The following is a 10,463-nucleotide window of genomic DNA, read 5'->3' as shown; positions in this document are numbered from 1 at the left end:
GTAGACTCAATATAATATCAGCTGAAACACTATCATTCTACTCTGGTTTAAACCTTATTAGATTTGGAGAAACTGAAGTACAAATTACCTTAGTGCCGGCAATAAAGTGTGTTTACGCAAGATATATTTGTTTGTTCTTGTTAGGAATTGGTTGATTTGTTCCAGGAAGCAGGGTACTTTTCCTTTTCTTCTCAAGGCTGAATGAGATGTTTCATAAAATATGCATTGAACAGGCACTTTCCTAAGAAGTTGTCTGTAAAATGTGCCCTTGGATAAGCAGAGTTCAACTTGGCAACTGGGTCACACTGTTAAGCTGAAGAATGGGGAAGTTCTTTAACTTCTCTGAACCTCTGATTCCTGATAATAATAATACAAAGTTAAAGATGAAACAAGCAAAAAATACACTGAAAGCAATTTTCAAACAAGGGCAAAATTTTAACATATATAAATATGTGTATATATAAGCATAAATATAATATATTAAACCTAAATACAAATGTATGCCTATCTTATTGGCTCTCTTTCACTGGAGAACTCTGACATCTCCATATTAATACATTCATTATGGTTTAGCATATAAATGTTAAATAAATGAAATATGCAAAAACTTCAAAATTACCATTAAAGCAAATTGTCTTTAAACCTGTTTGAATCAAACAAAATCAATATTACATATTGGTTTTATTACCTCAAGCTTCCTTTAATTGCTAGAAGACAAGTGGTGCACAGTGAGTAATTAATAGATGTAATGTTTTCAGATTTCTCCCTTTTTTGAATTAAAGATGAGCATAGGCTGAAAATGAAGGGATGGAAAAAGACATTTCATATACATAGTAGCCAAAAGAAAGCAGAGATGGGAGAGAGAATTCTGGGAAGATGGTGGAGTAAGAAGCACCATGAGTCATTCTCCCACCTAGACAATTTCACAGGCAGAATATGTCTGATGTAATCAATTTGGAACTCTGAGATCTATTCAAGGTTTGAAAATTCCAGGGAAAGCCTTGTACAACAAATTATAGTTAATTTTAGTCAATCTCAGCTTTTAGAACAGTAGCAGTAACCTATTCCTCATCCCAATCCTGTGGCAGGCAGATGTGCATGTGTTCCTGAAGTGGCTTGCACACATCTTGCAGGAGCCAGGATAGGTAAATAGGATCTTGTACTCCAAATATCAGTAATCTGTGCACAAATCACGGATTGCTGCTCCTGATTACAGACACACAGACAAAGAGTCCAGTGACTAATATTGTTGCATCTCCCTTCGTTGTTGGAAACCCCTCTCTCTCTGGCTGAAGTGATTTTCAAGGAATTTAAAGGGATAAAGTTCCCTTTTTCTCCTTTTTTTTTTTTTTTTTTTTTGCTATTTTTTTTCCCTGTGAGGAAATAGACATTAAACACTTAAATATTTCAAAACAACTATATATGCAGAGAAATTAGAAGACAGCTGTTCGAACTCAAGAAAGACTCACACTGACCTTAAATTTACACCACTGGCTGATTGTTGACACTGAGATAGGCTACAACAATCAAAAAACAAAAGTAAAAAAATAAAAATAACAACAAAAAACAGCAAACCCTTGGAAATTGAATGGATTTGAGTTACGGAGTTACCACATTTTTAGATACAAATGCCAAGTTTTTTCTAAATAAATTATAAGGCATGCAAAGAAAGAGGAAAATACGGCCCATTCAAAGGAAAAAAAGTAAATCAGCAGAAACTATTCCTGAAAAAGATCTGATGGCAGATCTACTTGACAAAGACTTCAAAACAACTGTCTTAAAGATGATCAAAGCACTCAAACAAGATGCAAAGAAAATCAGGATAACAGCATATGAACAAAACGGCAGTATCAGTAGAAAGATAGAAACCATGAAAAGAAACCAAAAAGAAAACATGGAGCTCAGAACTACAATAATTGAAGTAAAAATTTTACTAAAGAGATTAAAAGGCAGACTTGAACAGACAGAAGAAAGAATCAGCAAGCTCGGAAGTAGGACAATGGAAATGATAGAGTCTAAGGAAAAAAAGAAAGAAAATTAACAGAGTGAACAGTTTTGTTTTGTTTCGTTTTGTTTTCTCCACAATGGTGGATTAGAGGTAGTGCTGGCCTGCCTCTCCCACAGAGAAAGAAAGAAGAGTGTGTAGAGATTCCCAGTGAGAACTTTTTTTCAAGAAGCAGTGCAGGAACTCAATGGGAAAACTGCAAGAATCCACAAACCCTTTGAAAGAAGCGAGAGGCCTTGTCTGTGAGACAGGTGAAAAACTGTAAATTCAGAGTGTGAGATGGGGAGAGATTACCTGCAGAATACACATCCCCACTGTAGAATCTGAAAATCCAGGCCATGGGAGAAGGCCTTAACCTTACCCAGAGGTGGAACTGACTAAGGGAGTGATGGAAAACATAAAAGTAAAAGCAGCAGTGAGAAGTCCCTTGCAGGAATTCCCAGTTTCCAGTATGAACCCAGGGAAGCGTTACCTGAATGTAGCTCACAAAGGACCTGGGGGAAATCAGCCAACTAGCTCTGGGATGGGTTGCAGGGTGAAAGAAGCTCCCTGAATTTCATGATACAATCTCAAGCAAGGACGAACTCTCTTGACCAGCACCTGGGGGGCAAGTGGGAAGTGTGCTGCAGACATGAGCACAAGAGCCAGGTGCCAGGCCTTGCAGGCAGACAGTGGCGGGGCATGGTCTGAAAGCCACAGTTGCTGTCTTTGTCTGGAAAGCTTATAGCCTGGGGTAGGTCTGAATTCTATAAGCAGACTGTCTGGATCTAAATCTGATACTGTCAGCAGAGCACTGAAGGAGTGAGATCAGCTTTGCCAACTGCATGGAAGCTGCGTGAGGCTTACCTCTACCTGCTATTCCCCACTCCCATTGTGAACTCTTTTGTGAGGCAGAGGCAGTTATACTCTCCTCTAGAATACTACCCCAGAAGCCTAAGAATCACCTCCCTCTGACCATCACCACAGCCGTGGCTTGCACTGCTCAAGGAGATTCAGAGTGCAGACCCGCCTAATTTTGCACCCACTTGGTGGTACCCCTCCACCCACCCTAGTAGCTTAACACAAAGGACATAAAACTTTGGGAGCTTTATAGCTCCCACTCATTGCCTGAGGAGCCCGATTACTTCCTCTGGGCAACTTAGGGCAAGCTCAAATCCCACTAGTACTACTGCACCTGGTGCTCTTCTGCAAGCACCACCTCCTGGCTGGAGGCAACTCACACAGTCCACTACAGCATTTCCAGGTACAATAACGCTGTGCCCAGGAAGGAGAAAATGGCTGTGTAACCTTAGCTATCACCACTGTCTATAACACCCTGGCTAACCAGCAGTCCTGAGTCTGTCCACATGACAAGGTCACTACAGTTATAACCAGCATTCAAGATGGTCAACACACTAAAACTATCTAAAACAAAGGAATCTCACAGAGTCTATTTCACTCCCCGGCCACTTCCATCAGTGTTGGTGCTGGTATCTATTGCCGGGAGACTTGAAAGACAGGTCACATCACCAGATCCCTTGCAGACATTCCTTAACACCAGCCCAGAGTGCGGCAGCCCCACTGGGTGGCTAGACCTGCAAGAACAATAACAATTACTGTAGTCAAGTTTTCAGGGACTCCTATTCCTGGGGGAAGTGGGAAACCACATCATGGGAACATCCTGTGAGACAAAAGAATCTGTACGACAGGCCTTGAGTACCAGAGCTTTCCACTGGTGATCTTACAGCAGAGACATGATTGTGGTGCTGGGCAGAACAAGGAAAATCTGCACTGCTACCCAAACAGGCAAGCAGCCTTTGTGCTCATAAAGGGTTTTGGAGAAGGGATCTTTGTTCCCCTCTTGTTCACCACCACAGACAAAGCTGGGGCTTCTTTCATGGGAAGTCAGCATGAATGCATCTATAGACAGCCTTCCTGGAACAATTCAGGGTGATTTCATACCCACAGGAGGAGCGCTCCCCAGGTTTGGGCTTGCACAAGAGGCAGAGTCACATCCCTCTCTGCTTGGAACATCAGTATCCTTACAGATGAAAAGAAGTCCCTATTTGATGTGAATAGCCAGGACACTGGGATGGCAGTGAGACTGTGAAGTGGATCATTTTCCTGCTGGCCTGGCAGGGAAGCTGCGGTAGCTCCTACCCCTCACCCTGATAAATCTGAGTCCATCTAGGATGGGTGCAGTGGCTGACACCACTAGTCTCAGCACTTTGGGAGGCTGAGGTGGGCGGATCACAAGGTCAGGAGTTCAAGACCAGTCTAGCCAAGACGGTGAAACCTTGTCTCTACTAAAAATACAAAACTTAGCTGGGCATGGTAGCACTCACCTGTAATCTCAGCTACTTGGGAGGCTGAGGCAGAGAATTGCTTGAACCCAGGAGGCAGAGGTTGCAGTGAGCCGAGATCATGGCACTGCACTCCAGCCTGGGTGACAGAGCGAGACTCCATCTCAAAGAAAAAAAAAAAAATTAATGCATCTAATTGAGAGCTCCCTCAGCAATTTTCAAGACTGGCTGGGACTTCTGCCTACCATTGGGTATTGCATCCACCCACCTGCTTTAGCTACAACCAGTTCATACCCAAGGATACATCCCCTACTGACCTGAAGCCTGGACCATTGACTCAGTAAATAAAATACTGGGGGAAAAATTAAACAAATAAAAAGTGTTTACACCTTGGGGGAATTAGATAAGAAATCCTGGCCAATTCAACTCCATTGGAGACAATGAACTTGCCCACACACCAAGTACGTAGCTGCTACAACCAGCATCCGAAAAAGCCAGCACACAAAGACTCTCTATAACTAAAGAACTTATACAGAGTCTTCACCACTAAAAGCACCAAGAATAAAATTCAGTGATAATATAGTCTACCCAAATTAAAAGAAATTGAAAAAGTAATTCTGATAATATGACAAAACAGAGTTCTGCAACACCCCAAAAGATCATACTAGCTCCCCAGCAATGGATGCAAACCAAGATGAAATCTTTTAAATACCAGATAAAGAATTCAGAAGGCTGATTATTAAGCTACTCAAGGAGTTATCAGAGAAAGGTGAAAACCAACATAAAGAAAATTATAGAACAATTCAGGATATAAATGAAAAATTTTTCAGATAGGTAGATATTATAAAGAAACTTCTGAAAATGAAAGACACACTTAAGAAAATAAAAAATGCAGTGGAAACTTTCAGTAATAGACTAGAACAAGTAGAAGAAAGAATATCAGAGCATAAATACAAGACTTTCAAATTAACTTAATCAAAGATAAAGAAAAGAGAATCAAAAGAAATGTACAAAGACTCCAAGAAATACGAGATTTTGTAAAACTGCCAAACCTAAGATTAATTTGTTTTCCCTCAGGAAAACAAAGGTTAAAAGTTTGGAAAATGTGTTTGAGGGTATAATTGAGGAAAACTTCTTTAGCCTTACTAGAGATTTAAATACCCAAATAAAAGACCCTCAAAGAACTTCTGGGAAATTCATTGCAAAAAAGATCATCACCAAGACACATAGTAATGAGATTATTAATGTCAACACAAAGGGAAGAACTTTAAAAGCTGTGAGACTAAAGCATCAGATAACCTATAAAGGAAAACCTATTATACTAACAGCAGCTTTGTCAGCAGAAACCTTACAAGCTAGAAGAGATTGAGGTCCTGTCTTTAGCCTCCTTAAACCGGATAACTGTCAGTGAAGAATTCTGTATTGAGCAAAACTAAGGTTCAGAAATGAAAGAGAGACAGTCATTTTTAAACAACAAATTCTGAGGAAATTTGCCACTACCAAACACACACTTGTTATAAGAAGTGCTAAACGGAATTCTAAATCTTGAAATAAAAGCTTGATATGTGCCAAAATTGAACCTCCTGAAAGTATAAAACATAGAAGTTTTATAAAACAATAACACAATGAAGAAAACAAACTATCTAGGTAACAACTAATATGATAAACAGAACAGAACCTCACATCTCAATATTATTATTGAATGTAAATGGCCTAAATCCTCCACTTAAAAGATACAGAATGACAGAATGGATTCTGCCAACCAAATATCTACTATCTTCAAGTGACGCATCTAATACATAAGGATTCATATAAACTCCAGGTAAAGGAGGTAAAGAGGTAGAAAAAGATATTCCACGCAAATGAAAACCAAAAGTGATTAGAAGTAGCTATTCTTATATCAGACAAAACAGGCTTTAAAGCAATGACAGTTAAAAGAAAAAAAAAGACAAGAACATTATGAATGATAAAATAATCAGTTCAACAACAAGATATTATGATCCTAAATTTATAAGCACCCAACACTGGAGCTCTGAAATTTATAAAACAATTACTGCTAGACCTAAAAGATGAGATAGACACAATATACACAATAATATACACAATAATAGTAAGGGACTTTAACACTCCACTGACAGCGCCAGACAGATAATAAAGACAGAAAAACAACAAAGAAACAATGAACTTAAACAAATGGAGTTAACAGATATTTACAGAACATTCTACCTGACTACAGAATATACATTCTTCTTATCAGAACATGGAATATTCTCCAAGATAGATCATATGATAGGCCTCAAAATAAGTCTCAATAAATTCAGAAATATCAACATCATAACAAGTATCTTCTCTGAAAATTAACTCTACAAGGAACCTCGAAACTATACTAACACATGGAAATTTAAAAATCTGTTCTTGAACAATTTGGGGGTTAACAATGAAATCAAGACAAGAATTTTTAAGATTATTTGAACTGAATGATAATAGTGACATGAGTTATCAACACCTCTGGGACAATCACTATGGAGAATAGTTTGGAGCTTCCACAAAACAACAGAAACTGAGCTACCATATGATCCGTCAATCCCACTGCTGGGTATATACCCCCAAAAAAGGAAATCAGTCTATCAAAGAGATATCTGTATTCCTATGTTTGTTGCAGCACTGTTTGCAATAGTTAAGATCTGGAAGCAACTATTGTCCATCAACAGAAGAACGAATAAAGAAAATGTGGTATATATACATGATGTAGTACTATTCAACATAAAAAGGAATGAGATTCAAGCATTTGTAGCAACATGGATGAAACTGGAGATCATTATATTAAATGAAATAAGCCAGGAACTGAAAGACAAACATTTCATGTTCTTACTAATTTGTGGAAACTAAAAATTAAAACAATCAAACACATGGACATAGAAAGTATTAATAGAAGAATGATTGATAACTAGAGGCTTAGGATAATCATTATTTGGGAGGAGGTGGGAATAGTTAATGGATATAAAAAAGAAATAATAAATAAGACCTACTATTTGATAGCATAATAGGGTGACTATAGTCAAAAATAACTTAATTGTATACTTTTAAATAACAGAAATAATTAATTGGATTGTTTGTAACTGTAAGGATAAATGCTTAAAGGGATGGATACCCCATTGTCCATGATTTGCTTATGTCACATTGCATGCCTATATCAAAAAAACTCATGTACCCCATAAATATATACATGTACCCTATACCCACAAAAATTGTTTTAATTATAAACATTTTTTAAAAAAACAAGAATAAGAGAGGAGTCATTGCAACAGATGCCTCAGAAATAGAAAGAACCATAAGAGACTATTATATACAATTATACACCAATGAATTAGATAACCTAGAAGAAATTTACAAATTTATAAAAACATAAATTACCAAAACTGCATCAGGAAGAAATAAGTAACCTGAACAGATGAATAACAAACAGGAGATTGAATTAGGAATTATTAGTAATAAAAAATTTTTTCAACAAAGGGAAGAACAGGACCTAATGGCTTCAAGGGTAAATGCTACTAAACATTCAAAGACCAATTAATACCAATTATTCTGAGATTCTTCCAAAATATAGAAGAAGAATCACTTCCAAACTCATTTTATGAGGCCAGCATCATCCAGATACAAAAACCTGACAAAGATAATATGAGAAAAGAAAACTACAAGCCAATATCCCTAATCAACATAGAAACAAAAGTAGTAAATAAAATCCTAGCTTATGAAATTTAACAATACATTCAAAGAATCATACACCATGACTAAGTGGGACTTATCTCAGAGATGCAAGGGTGACTCAATGTATGCAAGTCAATCAACATGATACAACAAGTTAACAATACATAAGAGAAAAAACATATGATCATCTCAATTAGTACAGAAAGCATTTGACAAAGTTTAAGCTCCATTGATGGTTAAAACTCCCAACAAAATAATTATGGCAGAATCTGACTCCAATTCTTCACATCATAATCAATGGGGAAAAACTGAAGGCTTTCTCTCTAAGATCTGGTATAAGACAATAATGCCTGCTCTCATCACTTCTTTTCAACATAGTGCTGGAAGTCCAACTCAGGTCCATTAGGCCAAAGAAGAAAACGAAAAGTATTCAAACTACAAAGAAAGAGTAAAGTTGTCTCTGTCTGCAAATGACATGCTTGTATACATAGAAAAACCTTAAAGACTCAATAATGACAGCAAAACTGTTAAAACTAATATAAAAATTCAGTAAAGATGTAAGACACAAAATCATTATGTGAAAATCCAGCATGTTTCTATACACAAACCATGAGCTATTCAAAAAGGAAATTAGGAAGACAGTCTCATTCAGAATCATGACAAAGATAATAAAATAGTTAGGAATAAACGTAACAGAAGAAGTGATAGACTTGTACACTAAATATAAAACATTGACAGAAATGTAAGACACAGACAAATGGAAAGACATCCTGTGTTCATAGACCAAAAAAATTAACATTATGAAAATATCCATAATAACAAAAGTGATTGACAGATTTTCAATGAAATCTCTATTAAAATCCAACTTCATTCTATACAGAAATAGAAAAAAAATCTAAAGTTTATACAGAACTATAAAAGACTCCAAGTAGCCAAATAAATCTTGAGTAAGAAGAGCAAAACTAAAAGAATCTCACTGCCTGATTGTAAAATATATTACAAAGCTACAGTAATCAAAACAGTATGACACTGGCACAAAGGCAAACATATAGACCAATGAAACAGAACAGAGAGAGAGCATAAAGAAATCCATTCAGCTATACTCAACTGATCTTAAACAGGGGGCTATGAATACAAAATGGGGAAAGAACAGTCTCTTTGATAAATGCTGTTAAGAAAACTAGATGTCCACAAGAAGTGGACCTTAACTAACAACATATATAAAAAGTTTTTTCAAAATATATCAAAGACCTAAATATAAGACCTAAAATTAGAAAACTCTTAGAAAAAAACATAGATATTTCATGACATCAGATTTGGCAATGATTTCTTGGTTGTGACAGTAAAAGCACAGACAATAAAAGCAAAAATAGTCAAATTTTATTATATCAAACTAGAAATCTTCTGTACAACCAAGAAAACAAACATCAAAGTGAAGTGACAACGTTTAAAATGGGAGAAAGTATTTGCAAACCAGATATGTGATAAGAAGGGATTTTTAGCCAAAATATATAAAGAAATCAACTCAATAGCCAAAGCAAAGGAGCTGAATAGGCATTTTTCAAAAGAAGACGTACAAATTGCCAACAGGTATATAAAAAGGTGCTCAATATTACTAATCATCAGTAAAATACAAACCAAATCCAAAATGAGATATTATTTTACATCCAGTACAATACCTATTATCAGAAAGATGAATGATAACAAGTGTTAGTGAGAATGTGGAGAAAAGGGAACATTGCTACACTATTGATGGAATGTTAATTGGTACAGCCATTATGGAAAATGGTATAAAAATTCCTGGCTAAATTAAAGTTAAAAGATATCCCAGAATTACTGGAAGGTTGGTACAGCAAACTAGAAACTGTGATATTTGGTGTAGTATGGCCATACATATGGGTAACAAGGTACTTGCAATCATGAAATAATTTGAAATGAAAGAAAAAAATGTGTTTTGTGTGTTCAAAGCTTGAATAAATGTTAGGAATAGCCAAGAGTTGATCAATGATAGCCATGAGGCAGGATAAAGAGTGGCATATGCCTCAAATAAGTGAAAATTTCTATACCAAAACAAGGAAATAGTAGTTTGTAAGTGGCGGTGATGAGCAGGATGGGTTAGAGAAATGACTGAATGTAGGGAGTCCAGTTAGAAGTTTATTGCAATAAACCATGCAAAAATCGATAAACCTTTGATTCAATTCAATTCAACAAATATTTATTAAGTACTGACTATGTGTCAAGTACTGTGCTCTGGCTAAAATAGTGAACAATATAATCTAACATTCCTGCCTTCTTGTAACTTATATTTTAATAATTGAGGGCAAAACAAATAAGAAAGAAGACTATTGCAGCATGAAAGATTATAGAGATTGAATTGTCAGGTATCTATCTTGACACAGTTGATTAAAAAAGGAAGTATTTCAAAAAAATTCTATGGGCTTAAATTTCAGTAACAGGTGAGAGAAAGG

Source organism: Aotus nancymaae, unplaced genomic scaffold (genome assembly GCF_030222135.1).
Source record: "Aotus nancymaae isolate 86718 unplaced genomic scaffold, 86718_ANA_hifiasm-v0.15.2.pri h1tg000019l, whole genome shotgun sequence".
Classification (NCBI taxonomy): domain Eukaryota; kingdom Metazoa; phylum Chordata; class Mammalia; order Primates; family Aotidae; genus Aotus; species Aotus nancymaae.
Note: the sequence above shows the minus strand (reverse complement) of the source record.